Source organism: Cryptomeria japonica, chromosome 6 (genome assembly GCF_030272615.1).
Source record: "Cryptomeria japonica chromosome 6, Sugi_1.0, whole genome shotgun sequence".
Taxonomy (NCBI): Eukaryota; Viridiplantae; Streptophyta; class Pinopsida; order Cupressales; family Cupressaceae; genus Cryptomeria; species Cryptomeria japonica.
In genome coordinates this window covers 10,106,240-10,122,588 of record NC_081410.1, presented here as the reverse complement: position 1 = coordinate 10,122,588, position 16,349 = coordinate 10,106,240, and the positions used below count along the sequence as shown (strand labels likewise).

Genomic DNA, 16,349 nt, shown 5'->3' with positions numbered 1-16,349 from the left:
AACTCATGGAGGATGGTCCTTGTCATCACATCAACCATCTTTGTGGTGGGACACTGAATGACTTGACACCAACAAGGTTTCTCGTGTGCTACTTGTCATCTCTCTAGTTTGCCACCAAGAGAAAATGCTCACACTAGTTGGGAGCCTATTGGTGACTTTTCCCTAGGGTGTTTGGGGGAAACTAGATGATAATGACCCTCCTTCGCCCGACATGGCTTTAGTTGCTTAAGTTTGCTTTGGGCTTCGGTCGTTTGTTTTGATTTTATGTTCTTAGGGCTTGACAATATGTTTAGACTCTTGTGGGTGTCCCTTTTTACCACCCTAACTTTTTTTGTGAATATTATATTATTTTATTTATACTAATGCAAGGTTAAATAGGATACATTCATCAAAACAATTACTTTATAACTTTAGTGCAAATATTAAAATAATTCTAACTACTTTGCGAAAATCCCCACCAAGGCACCAAAAATTGAAACCAATCATGTTGAGACATAATTGATCCCGAAGAATAATGCCAGGTGCTAAAACAAGTACTTGCTATGAATAACAATACTCTCGAAGAATCATGGAGAATAACTCAAAAAACTCAAAACACTACAAAGAGAATTGCCATTAATAAGAATGCCAACTAAACACCCATATAGTTGTCAAAAGCCAAGAAAACTAAAAATCGAGTTCTCCAAGAAAAATAGGAGTCCCCTAACAACCATTAAATAGCTTAAAAGAATCTAGAAATAGGCTAATAGGAGGTCTAAGAAGGGAACACTACACAATCTTTCTATCTATATTAGAGACAATAGGTTTTCTTGGTGAATGATGAAAAATACATGACTTTCCATGTTGTCTCTAACCTACCCATCTTTGTAGAGTGATAGCTTGCCATAAATCTTCATTCCCCCACCAAATAAAGTTATTATTGTTGAACAAAGTAAATAAATATATTATAAGTTATTTTTTTAATTTAATAAACATGTTATTTAAAAATAATTTTTAAAAAATGTATAATAAAAATAAAATAAATAATCTAGATAAAATAGAATAATTCCTAATTAAAAATTAAATTTACATGTCTATGTATATATGTGAAAAATAAAAAATAATTCTAAAATAAATTAACTCTTAAATAAATAAAATAACTATTTAAAAAAAAATAGATGTATGTAAAAAAGGTTCCATAGAATCATTGGATTATATGAGGAGGAGAAAATGATGTTATCACATAAATTGAAATCTTGTGCAAGAAAAAATAGGAGTGTATTCTAGATTTTAGGATGTTACTAAAATTTTAGTTTGAAGTAATCATTTCTAAATAAGATTTGATTTGAGATTTTAAGAAGGTGTTGTAAGATTTGAGATGTCATTTATCTATAGTTTTTAAATCTACTAATATAATTATAAATTTAAAAGATATAATTTTTTTTAAATATCTTCAAATTTTAAAATTTATTTTTTCATCTCTCCTTACAATATAACATTTTGATGATGAATACAATATGATTTCAAACATTGATGAAAAACAACACACAAGAAACATCTGATTTCAATTACATGAATTCTAGAAATTTAATTGTATATAATTAAAATTCTAAAAAATATTTTAAGAAAACCCTCCGCAATACCTTATTCTAAAATATGGATGGTAATTTTAAATATTAATCGCAACAGTTACTGCTAAGAAAATATCCCTTCGAAAATGAACGGTAGAAATATTTAGGCCGAGGTACGTTTACGTATATAATCCAACCACACGCCGCGGTCAAGTATTTTATTTAAAAAACAAATTAGTTCGAGCATCACTGCCTAGAAATCAAATATTTAATCACTGCACAACCCTAAGGAAAAGATAGGGAAATCTTTCCCTGTAGATATGTTTTCGATTCATAATTCATCGCTCTGCTAAAAGGATATTGTTACCATTCACAGGCTTTCTTAAAACCCTACTTATTCACGGGACAAAGATCAGCGTTCGAACCAGACTCCTCGCTGAAAGAAATAGAAAAGAGGTATGCTTTAAAATTTGTTTGAAACCCTAACCATCTTATGAGATATACAGCTTATTGAGGGAATTTTCAGCAAGGTTTTGTTTTCTAGCTCGTCCTTTATGTTTTTTGTTTTGGCTTCATTCATAGTTAGATTGATTATTTTTAATTTTCAGTAGCCAGTGTCAATCCTCGGTCGCCTTGAGTGTTGAAGCATAACTTTAACCCTAGTTAAGCTTTGGAAAATATTTTGAGCCCACATAACTTATTCAAGATAAAACACAGAGAGAATTTATATTTATTCAAGGTTTTAGGGCGTGGCTCATTTTGTTTTTATTTTTGGATTTATTTGTACCTCGATTGATTATTTTTTATGTTTTACTCGTCAATGTTTTCTAGGCTGTAACTTTAGCCATTGTTAATAGACCAATGTGTAATAATGAAAGGTTTTATTGTGTATCCTTTTCTGTTTTGACTTTTGAATTAGTTTATACTATGATTAACTACTATTGATTTTCAATTGCCACTGTTTAGCAGTGGTTGGAATGAATAACGGAGCTCAACTTAAATCTTAGTTAAGTTTAGCAGAATATTTACACTTAGCATAGATGAATCCAGGTACAACAGAGAAAATAAAAAATGTAAAACATTTTATTGTGTACCTCGTTCTGTCATTATTTCTTGGTTTTATGTATACACTGCAACTGTTTTAGGCTTGATTGGATTGAATCCAGAATTTAACTTTAGTACTAGTTATTTGAAAAATTCACCTATATTTTTATTGTGTATCTTGTTTTGTTTTTGTTTTTATGATTTATGTATTCTTTAATTGGTTGATTTCTAGCGCACCCTTGGGTGAAATTAGTGCAGCAGTTTAACTTTAAACGTAGTGCAATATAGCAAATTATTTAGGATTGTTATAACCGATTCCAGATAAGCACACAGAAAACTTTATAATATGCCTCATTCACTTTTTAGTTATAGATATATTTAAAATTGATTAATTAAAATTTAATTTTGATTGTTGCTTGCCACTGTATCCTAGGTCAGATTGAATGCTGTATTTTAACTTTGACCCTGGTAAAGCGGAGCAAAATATTGAGTATTGACACATTTTATTCCAGATAAAACAAAGAAAATAATATTTGTGCAAGTTTTTGTTCTGTACTTCACTCCTTTTTTTTGCTTTATGCATATTTTGATTATTTTTACTTTACTGTTTACCCTTGGATGTATTGAATGCCAAAATTTAATAACTGTATAAAAATTGTTAGAATTAACATAGATAATTCCAGATGAAACACATAGAAATATTCAAATGTGTATATTTGAGGAAGGTTTTATTGTAACTTGTTCTTGCCCTGTTTTGATTGATTAATTTATACTTCCATTGATCAATTTTTATTTTTACTTGACACTGTTAATCCTTGATTGGATCCATTGTCAGAGCCCAACTTTAGACCTTGTTATTAAGCATAGCAAAATAGTTTGGATTAACATAATTTATTCCAGATATAAAATATAGAGAGTAAACTGAATATATCTGTAAGGTTTTATTGCATGCAAATATATATGAATAACTTTGGTTAATTTGAAAAATTTTCAACACTAGTTTTGGTTAGATTTGATTGAATGCAGGATTTTATCTTTACCCCTAGTAAGAAAAGAAGAATATTTAGGTTTTTAACGTAGTTGAGTAATATCTTTGTGCAATGTTTTATTGCACATATTTATGTTTGTTTGCTTTATGTATACTAAGATTGATTAATTCTAATTTTTTCTTGCTTATGTATATTTTTGATTGGGTTGAATGTAATGTCTAAGTTACTAGTGTGGGAATGGGAATTTAGGTACATTAGTGTGACGGCTTTTTGGGGATTGGGTATGTTTTGGGTGCATTTGTAATTTTATAAAATCATGAATATATACATAGTGTAGCCTTAAAATAGGAATTAAGTTCATAAATATATATTACTAAGTTTAAAATATAGCTATATTAAATTAAAAATATTAAAATTTAGATATATTAAATAAAAAATGTTAAAATGTAATAATTTTTTGATCAATTAAACAATGAGAGGTCTATAGGACCCTTCTCCCAAGAAACACCAAACACAACCAGAGTACAACAAGAAAGCCAACAAACTTGAAGCAAGACAACAAGGCCAATAATCTTGCTACACAAGAAACCAAATAGAAACCTCATACCAACTAGGGCAAAAACAACCCTACACACCTATGAAACAAGGGAAACAATCCCTCACCCTCTTCACATGAGATTTGAGAATCATTTGGCCAAAAACATTTATACTTGCTAAGGATTTTCTCTTCAAGATTGGAGTTTGCCCATCCAAACCATCCAACACATCACTTAAAAGGGTCAACTCTACAATATGAGAATTTCAAGGCTCAAGCACAATATCCCTTTTCATGGAGTACCTTGAACATTGCTTGTTGGGATACTCCATGTTGGAAAGAAGACATTGACGAAGAAGTCACGACCCTCTTCTTGTAAGGAACACAAGAAGGGGTGTAATTTTGTTGAACAATTACTATTGAGTGATTTACCTTTACTTCCCTAGGGTGGGAAGCCTTCATAGGGGAAGGGCAAATAATCTCTACAAACCCAAGTGGGGCCTTTAAAAGAGAAGACACAAAAGCACAGTGGGGGGGGGCAAGAGGCGACAAAATTATTTGGAACCATTTGATGATGAAGGCTCTGCCAAAAAGCATCCTGACAACCCTTAGATTGCTTATTTATACAAAATCTCCACAAAATGCTCATAAAAGTAACATGATTGAAATGAAGGTCAACTCTATCACAATCTAGAGGTTGCTTCCAAATTCTCTCTTCAACATTGTTGATTAACAAATTTGTCACTGTTTATTTTTTATTAAAATGACCTTGAAATGCCCAATTTGAGATGGCAAATATAACCAACAGTTGGAGAAGTTGTCAACTTATTAAAACGATTTTCCTCTAAATTTTAGAGTACAACTCCATCTTATGATAAGTTTTAGGTTCTAAGGGTTTTCTTTTGACTAGAAAGCGGGAAAGACGAAAATGAGGAAAGTAAATAACTCCTCAATACAAAAAACTATTTTTTAATATCACAAAATGGAAGCAAAATCAAAGATTTGTTCTTTTTAAAACCAGAAATATATAAAGGATATAACCAAGAATTGCTTTGCACATAATGTATGGTTCATAGACCTATGAATCACCTTCCAAACAAAACATAGTTTGTTTACTTCAAAAACAACTCATAAATAAATCAACATGGAATATTCAAACACTAAAATTAGATATTACATCACATTACATAAATAACTTAGAAACATGTTGCCAACACATAGACTCCAAACCGATTCCTTTGTTTCCAATGCCTAAAAATTGCAAAACTCGTAGACTTTATATATATAGACTTTTCCATCGTGAGCAATTTTAAGATGATTATTAATTAAAGGTTAAAAGTTTTCTCCATTTTTTTTTTGATAAGTCACAGCCAAAGCGGTATTTTAGCTTTTCCTTGGAGCTAAGAACCAGTCGAGTAGACTCGAATCCATGACCTCCCATATAGGAGGCTCACAGCGAACCACTGCATTGTGGGGTCAGCCTTGAGTTTTCTCCAAAATTTTGGAAACTCAAGTGCTTTAAATAACTTTAAGTCTTTAAATAAAGTTTGATAAAATACCTCAAACATTATATTGATGTGGTATGATATGAAATGATAATTGATTGTTGTTGTTAACAAAGAAGATGAGTGCTCCTTAAAAAAGCAATTACAAGCAAAGTTTCTAAAACAAGATCAAAAGATTGAAAAGAAACATTCTAAATAAGAACTAACTATGAAAAGGAAAGATCCTAAACTAATTGACTAAATGTCATGACCATTATAGAAACATTACAAAATAACTTTACTACCCTCCCTTAATGGTCATTCTACTAGCTACCCTATAGAAGACTTGACATAATCTGCAGGTCATTTGGCCATGAATGCATAGAAGGCAGACTCATTCTCTTCATAATGCTCTGCGACATGATCCTATTGCTGAGATCCTCTCTAGTTGGACTTTTGATCAGCCAACTGCTTTCTGCAGAACTTCTAGATATGACCATATTAAAATAATATTCTATCTATTCTATAACCGTCATCTTAGTTGTCATCTTATTTAGCTTTTTAGTTTGTTTAGTGTAACTATTGCTTCTTTTATTAGAACGCATAGTTAGCTTTTTAGCTTTTATACGTTTTTAGCTTTTTATACGTTTTTAGCTTTTTATACGTTTTTAGCTTTTTAGCTTTAGGTTGAAGCTTTAGTTTAACGGTTCGTTTTTTTTAGAACACCGTCTTGTAATTCTCTTTATATACGTTGTATATTCGTAAATATAATCATTCAATTATCTATTCAATAATTTTTCATGGTATTAGAGCGGGTTGATGGGATTTTTTAGAGTTTGGTGAATTTTTTAATAAAAGGTTCGTAAGCCCTTCTACCTGGAAATAATTTCTAGAAAATTTTCAAGTGTTTTCTTTATGGAAAAAAACTGATTGCTGGTTTGTAGCGCTGAGGGTTTTTGAGTTCATGGGTTTGTTCGTGAGGGTTTCTTCATCTGCAATTCGTCTTCGTGAAGGTTTTTTTTGAGGGTGGATTTGTCTTCTGCAGTTTGTGAGCTAGGGTTTCTTTTTTTGCAGGTTATGTTTTTGCAAATCGTTGTTTTACACGGGCTATTATTCCCAGTGGCGGTTCAATTCTTTTTTTGCGATTTTTTTTTGTTGGTAGAGGGTTTTTGGCCACATGTCTGTGGGTTGTGGCGGCATTATTTTTTTCCGGCGTCTTTTCTCTGTGTTTCACGGATTTTTGTTTGTGGATTTCATGCATTTTTTGGTGGCACGTTTTTTTGCCGCGTCTTACTGCTTTGCACGATTTTTGGTGGCGTTTACTGATTTTTTGCGTGGACAGTTTTATTGATGGGCACCATTTTTTTTACAACGAAGTTTCAACAACCTAGCGACTAGGTGTGTTCCGCGTGTCTATTTGTGCGTGCATGGGTGATTTTGTGCGTTGCTCAGACATTTTTCTCCTTTAATTGCTAAAGCCACTGATATGGTTTTTTTATTTCGTGGCTCGAGGGTTTCTGGCTGCATTTTCTCTTATCTCCATTTTTTTACGATTTCGTTGCTTCTTTTTTTTGGTGATTGGTTTCTGTAGCGGCTTTTGGTTTAGCTTGCTATCTTGGCTTTAAAAATCGTGGGTGTTGTGCGTGTGAAGGGAAGGCTTCTTCTCACGATGGAAGATTTTTTTTTGGGTTTAAAAATTTTTGCCCCTTGAAAAAAAATTATTTCTGTTTTTTTAATGATTTTTCCCTTAAAAAAATTTATTTTTGGGTTTTGATAATTTTTTATTTATGGGTTTTATTAATTTTGGCCATAGAAATTATTTTTCTGAGTTTTATGATTTTTCTCCACAAAAAATCATGGGAGGGTTTTGCTTGATTTTTTCCTCAAAAATCAGGTTTTGTTGTGTGATGTCTGCTGTTTTACCACGTGACGTTTTAGGGTTTTCATGATTTTTCTCAAAACTTGTTCGTAGGGTTTATACTTTATAACTATTCCTTAAAAATTATCATCTGTAATTCGCAAAGTTTGTGTGGGATTTTTGGTTATTTGGGTTTTACCGTTCTTATCAACAAAAACGATGATTTGTAAATCCAGTTTTCAGGGTTTGACTGTTTTTTCCATAAAAATCATGCTTTGTTGTAGTTTGTTTTGGGTCGCACATGGAGTTGTTGGGGCGAACATCTGCAACCATGGTATCTTGCAATTTGTTTTGGAGTTGCTGGAGCAAACATTGCTTAGTGCTGTTCAGAAAAAGTTTTTTTGGTTTTTGTCAAAATGTCTAATTGCTCTTTGGAGGGTTTGTCGATTTTTCCTCAAAATCGTGGTTTTAGGCTTAGTAATTCGAATGTGACAGTTCTATATTTCGCCTATGAGCTATGTTACCCCGAGTTTCTGGGACAGGGGGACGAGGAAACGGGTTTCCGGGACAGATTTTTTTTCCCAAAGTAGGGGATTGGTAGGGGACGACAGTGGGGACACCTATATAAAAAATAGGGAAAATTTAAAATATATAGGGAAATTTTAAATATTCGTATAAAAACATGGACAAAGCATGCTTATATACATTATAAAACCTTAACATATAACGTTTGTGTTAAATAATTTAAATTGAGAGTTTGCATGAGAGTGGAAGTCAAACAAATAATCAAGATACAATCATTAATTTTATGGGACAGCCAGAGTACGGGTTTCTGAAAGTTTCCGATTTTTCGAGACGTCCCCATCTCTGGGATTGGTCAAATTATGCCGGAAACGCGTCCCCGGGTAACACTGCTTGTGAGAATTACATTAGGTTGGACAACATTTGGTACTCTTGGTCATTAACATTCAGTAGATCCTGGGAGGGTCTCTATAGCAGTAGAGTGTTCTTTCCATTTGTGCATTTGTGATCAAAAGACCTGCAGTGTCTTCTTTAGGGATTTAAAATAATATTATATCTATTCTATAATGGTCATCTTAGTTGTCATCTTATTTAGCTTTTTAGTTTGTTTAGTGTACCTATTGCTTCTTTTATTAGAATGCATAGTTAGCTTTTTAGTTTTTAACTATTTAGCTTTTCTAAGTGTTATTAGCTTTTTAGCTTCAGGTTGAAGCTTTAGTTTAACAGTTCATTCTTTTTAGCACACTATCTTGTAATTCTCTTTATATACGTTGTATATTTGTAAATATAATCATTCGATTATCTATTCAATTATTTTCCAGACCAAGCTTTACCACAATCCTTCCAACATGATGTTGGGTAATGAAGCCATTTCTCCCGCTACCTTGAGACAAAAATTGAGATCAGCTTCTCAAAAATCTTCATTTTTTCCGAAAAACCATCAAAAGTAGCAACACCCAAAATTTGTTTGCAGAACACTATTCACCCTAGAAACCCTAGGTGTGATCCAAAGCAAGCTGCAAGAAACCATGATTTTGTGGAAAAATCATCAAACCCTAGATGCAGTGCTGAAATCACACGATTTTGTGAAATAATTGGCAAAAACCTTCATGTTGTGGTAAAATGGTAAAACCCCATGAACTCAAAAATATGGAGAAAATCCACAATTTTTGCACAAAAAATGAAAAACTCATCAGGTTATGGGTCCACCATGCTTCCGCTGTGCAAAAATTAAAAAACCCATCATGATTTTTTTGGAAAAAAATCAAATAACTCACAACCCACTCACTGCGAAAGCTTAGGTTGTATGCTGAAACCTTAGGTCGCCCAAAAACGTAGTGAAAATACTAGAGCCACTGTAGCTGAGAAGAACCCAACCCATGATTTTTAAAACCCTAGCTGCAAGAAAAAGACACCAGTCAAAATCCTAGGTGTGCAGAAAATCACAATTTTGGAAAAATGTCTACAGTAAGGGCGAGAAAACCCTAGCACGCAGGTAGAATCACAGTTTTTGCTGAAACTCACCACAAAATTGCTGCAAAAACTAGGTCGCAATGTATTCCCCTCTCGGGAGAGAAGTCGTCCAAGCCCTTGTGACCAAAATAACTTTCAAACATATCCTCATGCGAAAAAGAGCAGAAGTGGTGAGTTCGCAAAAAAAACCTTGCGTGGAAAAGAAAACTCAGATTAACACCTTTTTCGGATGGAAACACCCAGATCGCATGTAGGAAATACGAAAGACTGCCACAATTTGATTAAAAAAATGCAAAATAAGCTTTGAAAAATTTGGCAACCTTGCTCAATAAAAACCTGCTATTCAATAGAAAATACTCCATGGTTTTTAGTATAACCTTGCTGCAATTTTCTTTTGTAAACAACTGCAATTTAATGGTAAAAAACGACCCACAATTTTTCCTTATACAAAATCCGCGATTAAAAATTGACGCTTTTTGCAGCTTAAAACCCTCAAAATTCTTCTAAAAAAGAAGACCTTCGATTTTTATTAAAAAAATTGAAAAAAAAATTCTGATAAAATTTTCACAAAAAATTTCTAGGAGAAACCAAAACCATGAGTTTTCATAAAAAAATGATTAAAAAACTTCTAGAAATATATTCTAGGTAATGAAAGCATGATTTTTTTTATAAAAATTCGCCAAAAAAGGAACCTAAGCTTTGATACCATGAAATGATAATTGATTGTTGTTATTAGGAAAGTAGATGAAGGCTACTTAAATAAGCAATTACAAGCAAAGATTCTAAAACAAGAACGAAAGACCGAAAAGAATCATTCTAAATAAGAACTAACTACGAAAAGGAAAGATCCTAAACTAACTAATTGAATGACCATTATAGAAACATTACAAAATAACTTTAATATGATATCATCATTGGTGTCATCTTTGTCCTTTATTGGGGATTGCAGTGTTTGAGCAATTTTTCTACTTTGTAAGCATGAAACACCTTGATGGTGGTAGCAAGTTCATTGTGCCTTGGGATGATCACATTGGTGGTCCCGAGTTTTCAAATTGTTTGGTGATCAACATGGTGTATTAGGGCAGTGTCAATAGGTTTCAATCTCTTCATCGCGTCCACATTGAATGCTTGCTTATCGAATAAATTTTCAATCATTTCTTTGAAGTTGTCCTTCATAGATCGAGTGTCGATGATTTGAGAATTGACCTTATTTTGAATGTGAAAGTTGATGGATAAGAAATTGATTTGAATATTTTCCTTTATTTGATCACTGTCCTTTAGCAATTTGGTCTGCTTTTGGATATTTTGCTTGATGACTAACATCTTCCATTTGATGCTTTTTATTCAAAGGAGACATCTGTTCTCTTCAGCACTTGAGAAAATCTGCTTTGTGGTGAGCTTGTCATTGCACATACTCATCATCTCCTTAAGGTTCGTGTCAATCCTTATTTAAACTTTTTTTTCCTGTTTGGTCTTTTTTCTACAGTCAATATCATCATATTGTTAATGTTTTAGCAACACAGAAATCTGAAACAAGATACACAGAGTTTATCCTGGGAAAACCCTCCACTTGAGGGTGAAAAACTCAGCCCGCAAAATTAATATTTTTATTGAAATCTCAAAAATAAGTACATGTCTCTCACACTGAGAAGACAATCATTTTATCAATGATTGATAATGCTCAAATAGAAGTCAACTATCAGAATACTGCTTACAAATAATGTAGAGGGAGATGCAATAGAATGAATCTGCACACCCAAATGTTCACAGCTGAACATAAATGATCAAATCAGAAAATAAGATACAAAGTCCCAGCAGAAGACCATTCAAAGAATATCGATCATCATCTTAAAATGACCCATGGCACACGAATAAATAATATGCTTCAAACCTGATAACTCCTCAAGAAGAAGGTGGAAGATAAATACAAAAGAACAGTGTCAGTTACACATCGACACACACAATGAGCTGGCGAACTTAAATAAAGGAACCAAATTCCAGAAAATACAAGTCGGTGGCAGTTATAAAGAATACGAACCAAGAAGAAGGAATGGAACCATCTCCAGCCGTAGAAGAAGGAACTCAAATAGGAGGAGCACGACAGCATGATATCTACTGAAGTTATAATCTTTAACACTCCCTCTTAACAAAGGAGATATCATTCACAGATATACAAGTCATGGAGTCTCTCAACCTGACAAACAAAATATGAAAACAACAAAAATAATCACGGATTCTCTCAACGTGATAGGCATCATGGATTCACTCAACATGATGTTCATTGTGGCTACTCCCATGGATGAAATTACACAAGCTCTCATCACGGAGTCACTCAACGTGATGTTGTCATGGAGTTTTCAACCAAAGAGATGTCAACAAAAATCTCATCATAGATTTTCGTAAATAAAAATTGTTATCTCAGCATAACAATATTCACCATAGCTACTCCTAGAGGGTGAATCAGAAAAACAGAAAATAAAGTCATGGAGTCACACACATGACTTCCACCATGGCTACTCTTAGAGGGTGGATCCACCATAGCTACTCCCAGAGGGTGGAACAAGGGATTTCACCTCGAACTTCTCTCTTAGAGAACTCGTTAACAAGGGATTTCACCTTGAACTTCTCTCTTAGAGAACTCGTTAACAAGGGATTTCACCTCGAACTTCTCTCGCAGAGAAGAACTCATTAATAAGGGATTTCACCTCGAACTTCTCCCTCACAGAGACGAACTCATTAACAAGGGATTTCACCTCGAACTTCTTCCTCACAGAGAAGAACTCATTAACAAGGGCTTTCACCTCAAATTTCTCCATCACAGAGAAAAATGCATTAACCAAATTTTCACGATGTCAAGCTCCCTCTGAAGCTGAAATGCAAGGCTCTCTCTGAAGCTGAAATGTCAAGCTCCCTTTGAAGCTGAAATGCCAGGCTCCCTCTGAAGCTGAAATGTTAGGCTTCCACAAGCTCCTTCAAAAGCACAGGATCTACCTCTCAAGCGGTTAGGCTCTATAGAAGGAACCTAGCTCTGATACCATGTTAATGTTTTAGCAACACAGAAATCTGAAACAAGATACACAAAGTTTATCTTGGGAAAACCCTCCACTTGAGGGTGAAAAACCCAGCCCGCAAAAGTAATACCTTTATTGAAATCTCAAAAATAAGTACATGTCTCTCACACTTAGAAGATAATCATATTATCAATGATTGATAATGCTCAAATATAAGTCAACTATCATAATATTGCTTCCAAATAATGGAGAAGGAGATGCAATAGAATGAATTTGCACACCCAAATGTTCACAGCTGAACATAAGTGATCAAATCAGAAAATCAGATACAAAGTCCCAGCAGAAGACCATTCAAAGAATATCGATCATCATATTAAAATGACCCATGGCACACGAATAAATAATATGCTTCAAACCCGATAAATCAAAAGGAACAGTGTCAGTTACACACCGACACACACAATGAGCTGGCGAACTTAAATAAAGGAACCGAATTCCAGAAAATACAAGTTGGTGGCAGTTATAAAGAATACGAACCAAGGAGGAGGAATGGAACCATCTCCAGCTGTAGAAGAAGGAACTCGATTAGGAGGAGCACGACAGCATGATATCTACTGAAGTTATAATCTTTAACGCATATAAGTTCTTTGCTCCTTCAATGAACTTTGACTCCTTGGTTATATTTTGTTTATCCAATCTTCAATTATCTTGCCATAAGAGTGATGCTTACATATCTTCTCAATTACTTTTTCCCCACTTCTAGAGTTCTGATCAAAAGATGCATTAATCTTATCCAATGGTTGGGCTAAGGTGTGGACAATGGATTTTGAGACAAGCAGTTGAAGTCTTCACTTGCTGCTTGAGTTCATCCGTGAAGCGCTTATCCTTCTTTGTTCTCTCAACTACCTTGGCAGCAGGCACTTGAAGTTTGTGAATATCCCCATCATGTGAAGAAGGGTCCAGATTTAGTCTTGTAATGTTGAAATCTTTCTTAGTCACTTCACCAATGTCTTTCTTGGGAGATGGATGGGCCACTTCTACATACATATGGCCTGAAGTAGAATCCTTCATCAACCTAGAAGTGGTTTTGGCCTTTTTAGTTCGGGGTGACTTTTGGAGCAAACTAGCAACAACATCAAATTGTGGTTATTCATCTGAGCTACTGTCCTCTTCCTTGAGAGGGTTTTTTGTAGCTAGGAGGATAATGTATTGGATGGTGTGTTAGAAGAGGTGTGGTATTTGTGGAGAATTGTGATGGCCTCATGGGTGGAGGCTTGGAAAATGAAGGTCCAATTGTATTGAATTATGTGACATCAGGTGAAGATGGAGGTGAAAGATTGGGTTGAATAGGGGAGTTTTGAGGTGAGTGTGGTGGAGAGGAAGCTGGCGATGAGTTAGATGGAGAGAACGAGGAATTACTCACTTGAAATGGAGAGGAAGCAATACTGATAGCAGTGACCCTATGGTTTGAAGTCAAGTACATCACAAACTTCAATCGTCACTGCTGCTTCTATTTTTTGTATTTTGATTTCGTTATACCTCTGTTAGCCTGCAATACACAAGGAATATAGATTTGAATGATTTATACAGTCTGAAACAAAATAATTATTTAACAAAATTCAGTATTCAATTTGATTACATAAAAAATTAAAATTTACTAGCCTTTAGTAGCTGTTTGTCAACCTCACCCGACTATCAATTGCTACATAGATCTACTGTATAGGCCACTGGAAACAGATAAATGGTTATAATAGTGTGAAATGACCAGCATGATGATGGTTCAACCTCTAAATCTACAGTGTGATGATGCCAGAGAGTGCCTTGGTGACCACAGATATCAGGTTTGTTTCTAGTCCTCCTTTAAATCTGCAACACTACCGTATCCAACACCCTGCTAATGGTGCACCTATACCTGATTTGGTCCCAAATTGCCTTTTGTAGGTTGGGTTGAGAAGCCCTCAACCATTGGGAACTCCTTGGACAAAGGCCTTCAACAATTAATCTTTCTCTAACCTAAGTAAGATCTATGAGGTTAGTTTGCCTAGGCTAAGCTGATGATTGCCTGATTCTTGGAGTGTTTAGGTCTGAAGCAAGTTTGCTATACACTTCTTGTCTGTGTAGGCTCTAGATTTGGATTATGAACAATCGTAAGAATATCCGCCTGGGACCTTGCTGTCCTCAGAAGCTCTTGTTGTAGTTTGATCTACCTATCTGTTGATGTGTCTTTTGTACACGACCAAACACAGAATAAAATACCTAAAGGTACCTTATCCTCTCCTGAACAAAGTTTCTCGACTGCTGAAGATCTCGTCGAAGGGTTAGTCGGAGTAACTCCAAGGTTCTGATATGTAGGTTCTCTACGTGTGGATAAGCTCTTTGCAGTACGATGTGATTTTGCTGGAATCACAAGGGGACTTACATTCGATGACCTGAACGTCTAATTTGCTGGAATCACAAGTCCTATTTACTAACTGGAAGATAAAGAAATGGCAAAAGGTACAAGGTTCAGGAAGTCTGCTCTAAGACCTAGAATGCGAGAAGATGGATGAATGACTAGGTGGAGTCCTACTGGGCTGGGTCTCACCATCAGGTTGAACAATTCAACACCAACTCAGTGCGATCTTCTAAGGGATGTTTCAAATATGTCCAAATCGTACACCATCAGATACTGATCACCATTCAAGATAATGCGTGAACAACAGAGGTGTTATGATTTGGGATTAAGCTCGTTCTATGCTAGTTGACCACGCAAGGCGCTCTTACAGTCAGCAAAAGGCTAGTGGTTTGGACTAGGTGGATTCCATGCGAGTGCATTCAATAGCTTCTTTCATTCAATTTAATTATCTATCATCTAAAATGAAGATTCGACAAGAGACCATGCATATTGCAAAGAAACAACACACTTCACCATAACTTCAATGAAAATGGAGTTTATTTACAATCAATGGCAACAATTTCTTGCCTTGTCCTCCTAATCTACTCTAATTGCTATTCTATCAGCTGACTTTTCACTATTTCTAACTATTCACCCACTATTAACCTTTACAAATGAGGAGCTAGGGCTTTATATAGAGAGCCCTTTACAAATCGACGACTCTGATTGACTTATAACCAATGGCTAGGATTGCAAGATAGAAACCCTAATTAGGGTTTGTTACAACAAACTTCCTTAGCTAATTAGAAAATTACATTCCAAGGGTGAGGACCAATAGGAAGCAGGGGTAGGTACACCGAAGTTTGTGCCGTCCCCGATGAGTCAGGTACATTGAATCTGGACATGCTGAGGTGGACCAATCCGACCAGAAGAATGATGATTGGGATGCCACCTTGCCTAATGCTTGTGACTTGGTTGACCCTCCTCCGTCTTTGATATGATGAATGATGTACTTCCTTTGCTCCCAAGTGCTTGATGAGGCTTTCTTATCGCCAAGTCTTCCTTCTCCGGTAGCATACCTTGCCTTGAAGTGTTGGCGAAGCCTTTCTTTGTCATCTTGTGGTAGAATGAGGTCTCGAGGCTAACTTGAACTCCTTGAACACCCCTAGTCTTCCAACGCTTCAAAGCACCTTGAATCCTCCCCTTTTGCATGTGGAATGTCCTTGATGATGATGGACTGGAAGAGGTCGTCCTTGTCCTGGCCTGGTCTTCTTTCATCTGCAAAACAAACCATAAGATGATTAAGGACACATAATAAATTCATTCTAACATAGCATTTTCTACCTTAAATCATCAACAAGAAGACATGAAAATGAAGTTTGCTCAAGATTCTCCCCAAAGACGGGCCCTATAAGAATTTCGCTCTGGACCCTTTGGAAGGGTCAGGAGCGAAATTTGCATTCCTGGCCAATTTAGACCTCATTTCATCATTTCATAATCCTAGGCCTA

At 34.9% G+C, this 16,349-nt stretch overlaps 1 protein-coding gene across 3 annotated transcripts in view; it reads left to right on the top strand.

Moving 5' to 3' along the window:
- The first annotated feature begins 1,660 nt into the window (after positions 1–1,660).
- The window catches only part of LOC131069521 (pre-mRNA-processing protein 40C), a 47,013-nt gene continuing 32,324 nt past the window's right edge, over positions 1,661–16,349 (top strand). Inside the window, exons 1-2 of one of the 3 annotated variants that reach the window (XM_058005006.2) lie at positions 1,661–2,006; positions 10,806–10,886. The gene's annotated coding sequence lies outside the window, so the exon portion shown is untranslated. The remainder of the gene's footprint in view (positions 2,007–10,805; positions 10,887–16,349) is intronic. The other 2 variants (XM_058005014.2, XM_058005001.2) reach the window with 2 other exon arrangements.